The sequence below is a fragment of the Cynocephalus volans genome, chromosome 3 (assembly GCF_027409185.1).
Source record: "Cynocephalus volans isolate mCynVol1 chromosome 3, mCynVol1.pri, whole genome shotgun sequence".
In the NCBI taxonomy this organism is placed as follows: Eukaryota; Metazoa; Chordata; class Mammalia; order Dermoptera; family Cynocephalidae; genus Cynocephalus; species Cynocephalus volans.
Window position 1 is genome coordinate 170,722,394 of NC_084462.1, and position 14,424 is coordinate 170,736,817.

Genomic DNA, 14,424 nt, shown 5'->3' on the forward strand with positions numbered 1-14,424 from the left:
TTTAGTCATCTCTGAAACACTGTTCGAAATCTCTATCTCCCTACCCTAGTAAGATAAGCTGTCCAATTCTCTAGAAATCCTAAATCAGATTTCATTTATTCTAGTCCCTTAAAGCTTACACCAGTTGGCCTAAGACACCCCCTCTTATTTCCTTTTCTCCTGAGTGGCACTAACACTTGACAAAAATGTCAGTCTATTTAGAGGCCAGATGCCTTCTAGGGCACTCTTAATGCAAAAAAACCAAAACCAAAACCAAAACAAAAACGAAAAAACCTTCAGTAACCTCAGAAACCCACATTCTCAGTCTGTGGGACAATAACCCATTTTGTTGAAAATAATGTGTTCCTTTTAGCCTTTGGTATTTTACTTTTTCTAAAGTATTATTTCAACTTTAATTTAACCTTATTATTGCAGAGGCAGATGTAAATATTCTGCTTTTTCTTCTAAAGAAAGTATTCAAGTTTCTTAGTGAAAGTAAGCAGAGAAGTGATTTTTCTCAATACAGATGTATCTTTTGAGTACTTCATTACTAGTGTTTTAAAGCTTAATCACCTGGATAACAATCTATGTTTTATGTATTGTTGACTATTTAAAGATCTATGTAGATTTCCAAAATATGCCATCCCTGAAAGACAAATAACATATAGTGGAATTCAATGGTTATGTCACTTTGTGTAAAGGAATTCATTGTTTAACAATGGAATTATAATGGGGGATAAATGAGATTTGAACCAGGACTAAGCTTTTTAAAAACTAATCCTAGATAAGGAGTGAGAAAAACAATTAGGGAGGGAGGGGTCAGGATGGCGGAGTAGTCGGTTCCTGGTGCCACTCTCTCCCACGGAGCAAAAAATCTGTGCTGCAACGGACAGGAGCTGCCCACTGCGAGACCCCAGTTCAGGTTGCTCCCCATTTCACAGCAAGACTTTAGAGCTTTTGGGGCCACACGCCCTGAGCCTGCTGGCCAGAGAAGGCAGGCAGGGCCGGGACAGAACTTATGGCACAGGCCATCTGTCTCTGGGAGCGACTTGAGAGGCTCTGGACTCCCACGCCACCCGACCAACTGGTGAAGATAGGTGGGGTGGGACTTCCGGTCCAGGTTAGTTTCTGCTGTCCAGAAGCAGCAGACCCTTCAGGATCCAAGCCAGACATCAGTGTGAAACAAGTGAACTGTGATACCCCTGGCCACAATGACAAAACACCAAAGGAAAGAAACCAGAAATATGAAAAATCAAGAAAGTACATCACCACCAAAGGTAATTAATAACTTACAAGTGCTAGATCCTATAGAACAGAAAGTCTTTGAAATGACAGACAAGGAATTTAGAGTAACTATTCTAAGGAAACTAAATGAGATACAAGAAAACTCAGTGAAACAACGCAATGAAATGAGAAAAAACATACAGGATCTGAAAGAAGAAATGTACAAAGAAATCAATGCCTTTAAAAAGAATGTAGCTGAGCTTGTGGAGCTGAAGGATTCATTCAATGAAATAAAAAATACAACAGAGAGTTTAACCAGCAGACTTGAACAAGGAGAAGAGAGAATTTCTGACTTCAAAGACAGGCTATTTGAATTATCACAGGCAGACCAGAAAAAAAAAAAAAAAAGAAGCAAAAAAATTGAAGAAAATTTAAGAAAGACAACTGACAACCTTAAGCACTCAAATATCCGAATCATGGGTATTCCAGAAGGGGAGGAAAAAGGAAATGGCATTGAAAACATATTCAATGAAATAATATCAGAAAACTTTCCAGGTATAGAGAAAGTCACAGATCTCCAGATTCAGGAAGCCCAAAGATCCCCAAACACATTCAACCCAAAAAGGTCCTCTCCAAGACATGTGATAATCAAACTGGCAAAACTCAAAGATAAAGGGAGAATCTTAAAAGCTGCAAGAGAGAAGCAGCAAGTCACCTATAAGGGAGCCCCAATCAGAATAACATCAGACTTTTCATCAGAAACCCTAAAAGCCAGAAAAGAATGGGATGATATATTCAAAACACTAAAGGACAAAAATTGCCAGCCAAGAATACTTTCCCAACAAGGCTATCCTTCTGAAATGAAGGACAAATAGTATGTTTCTCAGACAAACAAAAACTGCGGGAGTTCACTGCCACACAACCATCCCTACAAGAAATTCTCAAGGAAGTACTGGGTTTGATACCACAAAAACAACCATCCCTGCCATGAATACTCAGGAAAGAATAATACCTACCAGCAAAACAAAAATGCTAACAAAATTTAAAAAATAGTTTATCTGTCACACCAAGAAACAAATAAATACAGAAGACAAACAGAAAATTAGAAAGAAAGGAACAAAAGGTACTTAAGACATCTAAACAAAAATCGGTAAAATGCTAGGAGTAAGTCAACACCTTTCAATAATAACTCTAAATGTAAAGGGATTAAATTCCCCATTCAAAAGACACAGACTGACTGACTGGTTTAAAAAGATGGACCCAACAACATGCTGTCTTCAAGAGACTCACTTGACCTGTAAAGACACACATAGACTAAGAGTGAAAGGATAGAAAAAGATATATCATGCAAATAGAACGGAAAAACGAGCTGGAGTAGCTGTTCCTATATCAGATAAAATAGACTTTAAAGCAAAAACCATAAGAGATAAAGAAGGTCACTATATAATGATAAAAGGATCAATCCATCAAGAAGACATAACAATCATAAATATATATGTACCCAATGTCTGAGCAGCCAGATTTACAAAGCAAACACTATTAGATCTAAAGAAAGAGATAGACACTAATATCATAATAGTGGGGGACCTGAACACCTCACTCTCATCACTGGGTAGATCATCTAGGTAAAAAATTAATAGAGAAACACAAGATCTAAACAATACTTTAGACTAATTGGACTTGGCAGATATCTATAGAACATTCCATCCAACAACCTCAGAATATTCATTCTTCTCATCAGTGCATGGAATATTCTCCAGGATAGACCACATGTTAGGTCACAAAGCAAATCTTAACAAACTCAAAAAAATGGAATTTTCCCATGTATTTTTTCCAATCACAATGGATTAAAATTAGAAATCAATAATAAACTCTGGAAATTATACAAACACACAGAAATTAAACAACATCCTACTTAATGACATATGGGTCTGAGAAGAAATTAAACAGGAAATCAAAAAATTTCTTGAAAGTAATGAAAATAATGACACATCATACCAAAACCTGTGGGGTACTGCAAAAGCAGTATCAAGGGAGAAATTTATCACATTAAATGCTTACTTCAGAAGAATGGTAAGATGGCAACTAAATAACCTAAGACTTCACCTTAAAGATCTAGAAAAACAAGAACAATCCAAACCTGAAGTTAGTAGATGGAAAGAAATAATTATGATCAGAGCAGAATTAAGTGAAACAGAAACTCGAAAAACAATACAAAGATCAATGAAACAAAAAGATGGTTTTTTGAAAAGATAAATAAAATCAACAAACCTTTAGCAAGATTAACTAAGAAAAGAAGAGAGAAGACCCAAATAACAAAAATTAGAAATGAAAAAGGTGATATTACAACTGATACCTCAGAAATACAAGGAATCATTAGAGACTACTATAAACAACTATATTCCAACAAATTTGAAGATCTGGAGGAAATGGATAAATTTCTGGATGCATACAAACTACCAAAACTGAGCCAAGAAGATATAGAAAATCTGAACAGACTAATAACAATACAAGAGACTGAAGCTGTTATCAGAAGGCTCCCAACAAAGAAAAGCCCAGGACCGATGGGTTTACTGCAGAGTTCTACCAAACCTTCAAAGAGGAACCGATACCAATCCTCTACAAACTGTTCCAAAAGATTGAAACTGAGGCCATTCTCCCAAACTCATTCTATGAGGCAAACATAACCCTGATACCAAAAACAGACAAAGATGCATCAAAAATAGAAAACTACAAGCCAATATCCTTGATGGATATAGATGCAAAAATCCTCAATAAAATACTAGCTAACAGAATATAGCAATACATACACAAAATTATACACCATGATCAAGTGGGATTCATCCCAGGGATGCAAGGTTGCTTCGACATACACAAATCAATAAATGTGATACACCACATCAATAAAAGCAAAGACAAAAACCCTATGATCATCTCTATAGATGATGAAAAAGCATTTGACAAAATTCAACATTCTTTCATGATAAAGACTCTCTACAAGTTAGGCATAGACAGAAAGTATCTCAACATAATTAAATCCATATACGATAAGCCCACTGCCAATATCATCCTGAAAAACAGGAACTAGACAAGGATGCTCACTCTCACCACTCCTATTCAACATAGTGTTGGAAGTACTAGCCAGAGGAATCAGAGAAGAGAAGGAAATAAAGGGCATCCAGATTGGAAAGGATGAAGTCAAGCTGTCCCGGTTTGCAGATGATATGATCCTATATATTGAATAGCCTAAAGCCTCTATAGAAAAACTCCTAGAGTTGATAAATGATTTCAGCAAAGTTGCAGGACACAAAATCAACACACAAAAATCAGTAGCATTTCTATACTCCAACAGTGAACATGCAGAAAAAGACATCAAGAAAGCTAGCCCATTTACAATAGCCACAAAAAAAATAAAATACTTAGGAATAAAGCTGACCAAGGATGTGAAAAATCTCTGCGAAGAGAACTACAAACCACTGCTGAGAGAAATTAAAGAGGACACAAGAAGATGGAAAGAGATCCCATGCTATTGGATTGGAAAAATTAACATTGTGAAAATGTCCATACTAGCCAAAGTGATCTACAGATTCAATGCAATCCCCACCAAAATTCTAATGACATTTTTCTCTGAGATGGAAAAGGTATCCAGACATTTACATGGAACAACAAAAGACCACACATAGCCAAAGCAATCCTGAGCAAAAAAATAAACCTAGAGGCATAACACTACCTGACTTTAAACTATATTACAAAGCTATAATAACCAAAACAGCATGGTACTGGCATAAAAATAGACACACGGATCAATGCAACAGAATAGAGAACCCAGAAATCAATCCATATGCCTACAGCCATCTGATTTTTGACAAAGGCAGCAAATCTACATACTGGGAAAGAGACTGCCTTTTCAACAAGTGGTGCTGGGAAAACTGGATAGTCATATGTAGGAGAATGAAACTGGACCCATACCTTTCACCATATACCAAAATCAACTCAAAATGGATTAAAGAATTAAATATACATCCTGAAACAATAAAACTCCTTAAAGAAAATATAGGGAAAACACTCCAGGAAGTAGGAGTGGGTACAGACTTCATGAACAGGATCCAAAGAGTACAGTCAACTAAAGGAAAAATAAACAAATGGGATTATATCAAACTAAAAAGCTTCTGCACAGTAAAAGAAACAATCAACAGAGTAAAAACACAACCAACAGAGTGGGAGAAGATATTTGCAAAATATACATCTGACAAAGGATTAATATCCAGAATATATAAGGAACTCAAATAACTTTACAGCAAAAAACCAAATAACACAATTAAAAAATGGGCAAAGGAGCTGAATAGGCATTTCTCAAAGGAAGATATATGAATGGCCTACAGACACATGAAAAAAATGCTCAATCTCACTCAGCATCCAGGAAATGCAAATCAAGACAACTTTGATATACCGTCTCACTCCAGTTAGAATGGCTAACATCCAAAAGACTGGGAATGATAAGTGCTGGAGAGGTTGTGGAGACAAAGGAACTCTCATACACTGTTGATGGGGCTGCAAAATGGTGCAGCCTTTATGGAAAATGGTACAGAGATTCCTCAAACAATTACAGATAGATCTACCATATGACCCAGCTATTCCACTGCTGGGAATATACCCAGAGGAATGGATATCATCATGCTGAAGGGACACCTGTACTCCTATGCTTATTGTAGCTCTATTTACAGTAGCCAAGAGTTGGAACCAGCCCAAATGTCCATCATCTGATAAGTGGATAAGGACACTGTGGTATAGCTACACAATGGAATACTACTTGGCTATAAAAAAGAATGAAATACTGCCATTCACAACAACATGGATGGATTTAGAGAAAATTATATTAAGTGAAACAAGTCAGGCACAGAAAGAGAAATACCACATGTTCTCACTTCTTTGTGGGAGCTAAAAATAAATAAATAAATACACAAAAAAATGCGGGGGGGGGGGTGCGAGAGAAGAAGACAGAATAACCACACAAATTCCTTGAACTATTTAAGTCAAGTAAACAGATATGAAGGGGGGATGAGGGGGTGGAGAGGAACAGGTTAAGGGGCATGAAAATCAACTACAATGTATATTGAGAAGTAAAATTGAAAAAATAAATAAATAAAAATAAATAAATAGGTGCAATTTCCTGGCACACAGTAGTTGCCTGGGTTTAATTTTTTTTTTGAAGGGGGCCCATTTTACCTAAGCAGTTGCAAACATTATCCTGACTGTATTTCTACATTCTTTTTACACCAGCCACTCCTTCTCTTCCAAAGCACATTCTGACACTATCTGAATATTGCAGTGCTTCTTTCTCTCCCTTAGCAATTCTGCCTGGATCTCACCCACTGAAGGAACCAACTGTAAATATTTGGTATTCCTTGCACCTCTGGTCATCCACACCATTTCACCTTCTGGGTCTCTGCTTCTCAGCTTTAGGCCTCGAGAAGAACGGAAAGGAAAGGCCAGGGCATGTTTCAGGCCCCGAGGCTCTGCCTCTTCATAAAGACATCTTCCAAAGGGTGCACGTTAGAGGGGTTGCTACAAGTTAAGTTTCTAATGAAGGACTTTTTTGGTCTTGATTTTTATTGTGGTAAACTATACAAAACATAAAATTTAACCAGTTTAACAATTTCTGAGTATACAATTCAGTGGCATTAAGTACATTCATGATGTTGTACAACCATCACCATATCCATTTCCAGAACTTTTCATCATCCCAAACAGAAACTCTGTACCCACTTAACAGTAACTCCCCTTCTTCTTCCTCCAGCCCTTGGTAACCACTATTCTACTTTTTGTTTCTATGAATTTGCCTATTCTAGGTGCCTCCTATGAAAGGAATCATGTAATATTTGCCCTTTTGTGTCTGGCTTATTTCACTTAGCATAATTTCTTTGTCTTAGTCCTTTCAGGCTGCTATGACAAAATACCATAGCTGTGTAGGTTATAAACAACAGAAATTTACTTCTCACAGTTCGGGAGGCTGGGAACTCCAAGATCAAGGAGCTAGTAGACTCAATGTCTGCCGAGGGCTCACTTTCTGGTTCACAGATAGCACTTTCTCACTGTGTCCTCCCATGGTGGAAGTGGCAAGGCAGCTCTCTGGAGCCTCTTTCATAAGGGCACTAATCCTATAATAAGGGCAGAGCCCTCGCAAAGGCCACACCTCCTAATGCCTCACATCAGTGATTAGGTTTCAGTGTATGAATTTGGGAGGAACACAAACATTCAGACCATAGCAATCTTCAAGGCTTATTCATGTTGTAGCATGTATCAGAATTTCATTCCTTTTTATTCCTGGATAATATACCATTGTATGTATGAACATGTTGTTTATCCATTCATCTGCTGATGGACACTTTAGTTGGTTCCATCTCTTGGCTGTAAACTTTAACATAACAGATAGGATTTGGCTCCTTTGTGACCTAGGACCCATTTAACAACCACCTTTTTTTTGATTTACTTAATTTCATTTTCTGTAAACACAACACCAAACAGAGCAACCTAGACACCAAGACTCTACTGGCAAGCTGGGTCTGGAGAGCATGAAGGAGGGGTAGCTGTGGTCATCATGGGTCTTTGTAGAGCCAGGCCAGGGTCCAGCTGGTCAGAGATAGCACCCAGTGGTGGGAGGGGAGGCTGCAGAGACCTTTTACTTAAGCCCATTCATTCATTCATTCACTCATCCCATTATTATTGAACTTTTACTATGAGTCAGGTGATAACTCAGTGGTGAGCAAGAGGCCCTGCCAGCCCTGACCTTCCAGCCACTGAAGGCTGACAGTCTAGCAAATTGACATGGACAATACCTAAGGGAGGAGAAGCATAGTGCACTGTTGGGAACACAGCAGGGGCAACTCACCTGATCTTGGGAGTCAGGAAAGGCTGCTTAGAGGAAGTCTGGGCTCTAAGGGAAGGGAAGAAGTAAGCCAGGTGAAGGAAGATGATGGAAAGAGTGGAGCAGGCTTAGGGAGAGACGTGTGAAGGCCTGGAGCTGAAAAGGAAGCCTACAATGGGCTTGGGTGTGTGAGTTGTGTTTTGGTGTGGGGTGTGATGATTCATGAGAAGAAGAGAAGTTGAAGCCACAGGGGCAGGCAGGGACAATTTGGTGAAGGACCTTATATGATGTTTGGGCTTAATACTGGGTCCAAAGGGAAGTCCTGATGGCTTTGAAGCAGGAGTAAGGCAGATCAGAAGAAAGTGGAACTATTCTTCCCTTGAAGAAGTTATCAGGTGGAAAATCAGGGTAACAGCCAGCACATTGTGGTCACTTTCTGAGTGCTGGGCACTGTCCGAGTGCTTCATGCTTATTATCTCGGTTAGTCCTCAGAAAAGCTGACCAAGGTGAGTGAGGAGGAAACTGAGGCCTAGAGAGAAACTTACCAGGGCCTCGAAGTGTGGGCAGTAGAATCGGATCCAAGCTTGCAACATCACCCCAGCTATTCAGTGTGGCCCACGGACTAGCAGCTGCATCTTGTGGGAACTTGTTAGAAACGCAGAATCTCTGCCCAACCCCAGAACTTCTGGATCACAATCTGCATTTTAACAGGGTCCCCGAGTGACTCCAGTGCACACTGAAGTTTGAGCAGAGATGGTGAGTTGCAAGATTAGCTGCACGTTAGAATCACCTGGGGAGTTTTGAAGATCCTTAGGGCCCAGGCTGCACCCGAGACCAGTTACATCAGAATCTCTGGGGCTGCGACCCAGGGATCAGGATTTTTCAAAGTTACCCAGGTGATGTCAGCTAAGTCCTTGCCTTATGCTTCCTTGCTGCCCAAGAGGGCAGGCTAACTCCTGCAGGGAGAACTAGGTTTGCAGGATCCATTCAGCCGCCAGCAGCTCTGTGGCTTTAAGAACTGGAGCTGGCAGCCCACGGAGGAGGAGACACCCCCCCCAACCTCACCCCACCCCCCCAGGCTGTACAGGCCATGTGAGCACAGGCTGCACAGGCCATGTGAGCACAGGCTGCAGAAGGAGGAGTGATGAGTGACAGTCAGGGCCAGGCTCTCCTCAGACCCGAGCATTGCAGAACCGCCCTGGTGGCGCAGGCGAGCCGAAGAAAGGAGACCTTTATGCCTCTTTGAGGGAAGCACACATTCTGCAAGGCTCTGGAAACAAGGAGAGGAACTGTTTGTAGCCCTATTCCAGACGTCCCAAACAAACAGTAAGTCAGGAGGCAACAGAACACTGCACAGCCGCCTCCCTCTGCCCCAGGCGACAGCCGCACACCCCACCCCACCTGAGGAGCACAAGGGTTTGCCAAGAGCCCGCCCCAGGGGCCTGGCAGGGCAAAACCAATTAGCAGGGCAGAAGATTCCCTGAAATCCACTGGGGAATCTGTTCCTCTCCTTGAAAAGTCAGAGCTCAGCTCGTGACTGATGCCTGAGGTAACCCATCAAGTGTGGGTAGCGTTTCGCCTCCTCTGTCCTCCCTCCTGTGAGGACGTTCATGTCACTGCCCTTGACCCCAAGGTCATGTGACAGCAAAGGAAGTGAAACCAAAACTATCAGCTGTATCTGCCAGCTTTGGGCCACGGGCTTGCCGGGGATAAAGTGATGACACTAATGGCCAGAACTGGGGGTGCCCTGGGGAAGGGGCTCTAGGCTGCGGCAGACATGGGACATTCAGCTGGCCAGAGTTTCCTGGATACCTAGAGGGCTCAAAGGTCCCTCCCTGCCTTTGAGGAATAAAAGGTAGAGGTGAGGCACGTTGACTGGAGGCAGAGCTCCAAGGCTTTCTCCTGGCCAGGAGGCAGCTTGGGGTGCCAGCACCAATGTGGCACAGGCTACTGCAGCAGTGTGCTTCTGTGTGCCACCCAGTGCTGAGGGCAGAGCCATGTGAATTTGGAGTGTCTCCTCTCTAGGATTATCCATGCCTCCCCCCTGCCCTCCTTTACTGTGGGTGATCGAGCACTAACTGTAACCCATTTTGCTTCATGAGAACCACTGCAAAAATTACCCACGTGCTGGGGGAGGGCAGCAGGTTGAGGCTGTGTTGGCAGGAAGAAGAATTGATTGGCATGCAGGCGAGGGAAGCTGCTTTGTACCTGGGTACAAGCTAAAAGGAGAGGAAGGAGAGGCCGGGAGTAGGAAGCAGGGAGAAATCTGGCCTCGCTGGAGGGGTGGAGCGAAGCTGAGGCAGAAGGAGGGAAGGCAGGGAGGGGTGAGGCAGGGAGGGCAGGGCAGGGTGGAGTTAGCTGAAAGAAAGCTAACTGGTGGCTTGTCCATAATTATGATGAAGCGTCTTAAAGAGTCAGAAGTCACTTCCAGCTGCAGGGCTAACTCCCAGAAGGTCAACTGGCGGTTTTATTACACCTGACATGTTTTATTTATACATGTATGCACTCGTGGAAAATTGGGAAATTTCACGTGTAAATCTGAAAGGTCTGGCAGCACCAGGCTCACATTTCAGCAGAGCAGCTGAAGCTGGAGCTGCCAGGCACACAGGTATGTGCTCTTTCAATTAATTTCAATTAATGTCTCCCTTTTTCAGTTGAGAATGACAGATGCACAAAACCAAATGTACCCCTCTCCTTAACAGATTTTGCAGACTTACCCAGGCAATCTGCCAAATTGCTAGATGGCATCTGCATTAAAAAGAAAAAAAATAGAGTGTATTTTGTTATTTTGGTTTTAAGGATCTCCCAACCTGCCTTAAGGCAATATTTCATTTATGCCATAATTTATAGCTTTCAAAGCATTTCTTAAACATACATGACTTCGTTTTATCCTTCCAGAAGTTCTGTGAGGTTGCTAGCTTGGGTCTCCTTCCCATTCTCTCTTGGAGAAAACGAACTTGTAGAGAAGCTAAATGACTTGCCTTTGTCCTCCAGTAATTTTAAGTTTAACTTTAGGACACAGCTATCTGGAAAACTAAGTCGCTCCTTTTGACTGCGTGGAATTATAAACAGTTATGCTTCGAAAAGCATAGTGACCAAGCGTATGATCTCAATCCAGAATACTTGGGTTTGACTGCTGGTTTGGCTACTCAATAGCTGAGTCTTCAGTCGAAGTACAGAAGCTCCCTGTGCCTCCTTTCTGTAAAACGCAGAAAGCAGCCTTCACCTAGGGAGTGTTGTGTGGATTATATGAGATAATACATAAAGTGTTTAGAACAATGCCTGGCACACAGTAAACTTTCAAGAAATATTACTATCAGTACTAAAATTATTATTGTCTGTCCTTTTGGGAAACACTCTGCATTGGTTACAGTATAGGCTAAGTCGTAACAAAAAGATCCCAAAATACATTTGTTCATACTCTGGTTTCTCTTCAGATCGCATAAATCTTTCGCCTTTTACCAAAATACATTTGTTCAAAAGGCGGAGAATATTATTTCTCTTTCACCTGGTAGCTGAGAGGTAGATGATTGGTCTGGGACAGGCAGACAACTCTGCTCCACAGGGTCATTCAGGAACGCATGCTCCTTCCCTCCTGGTGCTCCCTCTTCTGCAGAGTCAAGGCTGGCTCAGCATCATCTCCATCTTCTGTTCCTGCCTGGAGGAAGAGGAGGAAAGGAGTCAGAAGTCATTTAATTCAGAAATTGCACCTATCCTTTCACTCATATCCCACTGGCCAGAACTTGGGTACACTTCACTGCAGGGGAGGCTGAAAAATATAGTCTGTAGCTGGGCCAAGTAAATACGGCCAACTAAAGCTTAGGAGTTGTCTTACTAAAAGAAGAAAGGGACATGGAATTGGGAGCAGGTGGTGGTCTGTTCCATGTTGCTACAGTCATGTGCGTTGTACCTGAATTTGAAGTCATTGATGTCTACTCAGCCTGCCAGTCTCAGCCCATGTGTGCTCTACTTCTTGTCTATGGATGCCTGCTTTGCCCTTGGATTTCTTCTTTAGCAAAATCTAGGGATGGTGCTTGGCACCATGTTCCAGATGAACACCTCTGGTACCAGTGTGATTATTTCCTGTAGGCTGGTCAGGCTGACTGTCCTCTGGGTTGGGCAGCCTGTTCCCTCCCTGCCATAACCTCCCACCAAGAGTGGCATTGGGCTCTGTTTTGTTTTGTTTTTTTCTGGATCTTTTGACAACTTCCTCAACATGCAAGAGTCACTGTCCCTTTTTTTTTTTTTTTTTTTGTCTTTATCGTGACCGGCACTCAGCCAGTGAGTGCACTGGCCATTCCTATATGGGATCCGAACCCGCGGCGGGAGCGTCGCGGCGCTCCCAGCTCCGCACTCTCCCAAGTGTGCCACGGGCTCGGCCCTTGATCTTGGATCTCGGGTGGCTGATTAAAGAAGGGTATTTCTTCCATTCTCCTGGAGTCCATCTTTGCATGTGTTGAGGAGGGAGCTTTCTCCCCACCTCACCAGGGATTATCTAATGAGCCCACAAGGCTGTAGTCTTAGAGTTCTATCTGCATGATGCATACTTTTCCAAAATCACTAAATTAAGTAATAGCCTGGCCCAGTGAAAGGAAGCATAGACCAACATTCCATTCTCATTATTGCAAGAAATTAAGATTGGATGAGTTAAGAAAGGAAATACCAATTGTCTCTGGAGAGCTTACACCAGGGCAGGGAAGGCACCTTGATGAATATTGCCTGACAGATGAAGGACATTTGTATCTGTTGAGAGCCTGCCATGTGCCAGGCACTTACTGGAGGCAGAAGTTAAAGCACTAAATAACAAGACAGGCACCTAATGGAGTTTACAACCTATCAAGGATACTTTACATGAATCATCTTTTTTAATCCTCACAAGCTCTGCAAAGCTTGTAACTTCCATACTTTATGAAAAAAAAAAGTTAAGCTCAGAGAGGGAAATGGTAAGGCAGGATTTGAACCCACATCTGTCTGATTGTAAAACCCCTGCTCTTTCCATTATTGCTCCATCTACCTTTAGTCATGTTCTTTGTGGAAGAGGGAATCCAGTCTACCTACAGAGTGACCTGGACCCCTCTGCTAAACACTCGAGCCAGTGACTACTATTAACTACTGGGTAGACTTTGTTCGGCAGCAGTGGTCAGTTTTTCTCTCTTCCATGCATCTCCCTCCAACCAGTCTTGTTCCCTTATCCTTCTTACCCACCCTGCTGTACCCCACTTCTGGAACATGTCCACCCTGCTTCTTCCCCGGGTGCTGACTGCTGCTGGAGGAACTTGGTCCACCATGTCTGTTTGAACCATCAACAGTCCTGGGTCCCCTAGGCTGCCTAGAAACTTTTCCAGATGCACCTGGATACTTCCCTGTCCTGTTGCCATTGGCATCTCCTCCTGATGGTTCCTCTTTCATCAACTCCTTTTCTAACATCCGTTTCATTATTTCTCATTGTCATTGTCTTTGACAGAGAATCCATCCTGTCCATTTACACAACCGAACAACATTGAGGCCCCTGGAAACTTGAGGCCCCAAGGTCCTCCCTGGCAACCACCTGGCTTATCTCCTACTCATCCACTCCATTGCTCCCAGGCCAGAGAAGAGGTGTGCCCATGCTCAAGGCTGGCCTTCCCCTTGTGCTCCAGATGCCCTGCCATCTCTCCTGGAGCCCTCGTCCATCTATTGTTTGTTCTCGCTCTCTTCTTCAGCCTCTTCTCTACCAACATTTCTCCTCAGTGTCAAAATATGTTCAATCTCTCCAGTCTGAAAAATACCCTGCCCTTGTCTATCTTCTCTCTTCAGTTTCCCTTTCCCTCTCTTTTCTTCTGCAGCCAAGTCTCTTGAAAGAATTGTCTACACTAGCTGTCTACACTGCCTCCCTGCCCATTTGGTCCTGCACCACCCATTGCAATCAGGTTTCTATTCCCCTGACCAAATGGCCCAGGCTAACATCATTAAAGACAGCCGTACTGCAGATCAGTTACTGCTTTTCTTTGATCCAGCCTCGTCTCTCTGGACCTTTGGTACGTCTGGTTGCCCACTCCCATACCTTGAGCCTCTCTCTCGCTGTGGAGCTACTCTTTCTAGGTTTCTGCCTTGCTTTGCTGGACATCTTTTCCCATCTCCTTCACAGAGACCTCCTGTGCCACTCATTCCCTAAATATCCCCTGGGTCTCCGTGTCCCACCCTCTGTTCTTCTTGCCCTCTGCCCTCTCCCTTGGTGTCCTCAACCATGTGTGAGCCGATGGCTCCCAGCCCTCCCTCCTCATGCAGATCCCCTTCACGGCATCTGGTGCTGAACGTCCAGTCTCTCATGGATCTCTGCTTGTGGCTGCCTCATGGGCTTCTCCTACTTGGGGTTC

At 42.7% G+C, this 14,424-nt stretch overlaps 1 protein-coding gene across 1 annotated transcript in view; it reads left to right on the forward strand.

Moving 5' to 3' along the window:
• The first annotated feature begins 9,245 nt into the window (after nt 1-9,245).
• The window catches only part of DGLUCY (D-glutamate cyclase), a 75,767-nt gene continuing 70,588 nt past the window's right edge, over nt 9,246-14,424 (forward strand). Inside the window, 1 exon segment of the mRNA XM_063090156.1 lies at nt 9,246-9,394. The gene's annotated coding sequence lies outside the window, so the exon portion shown is untranslated.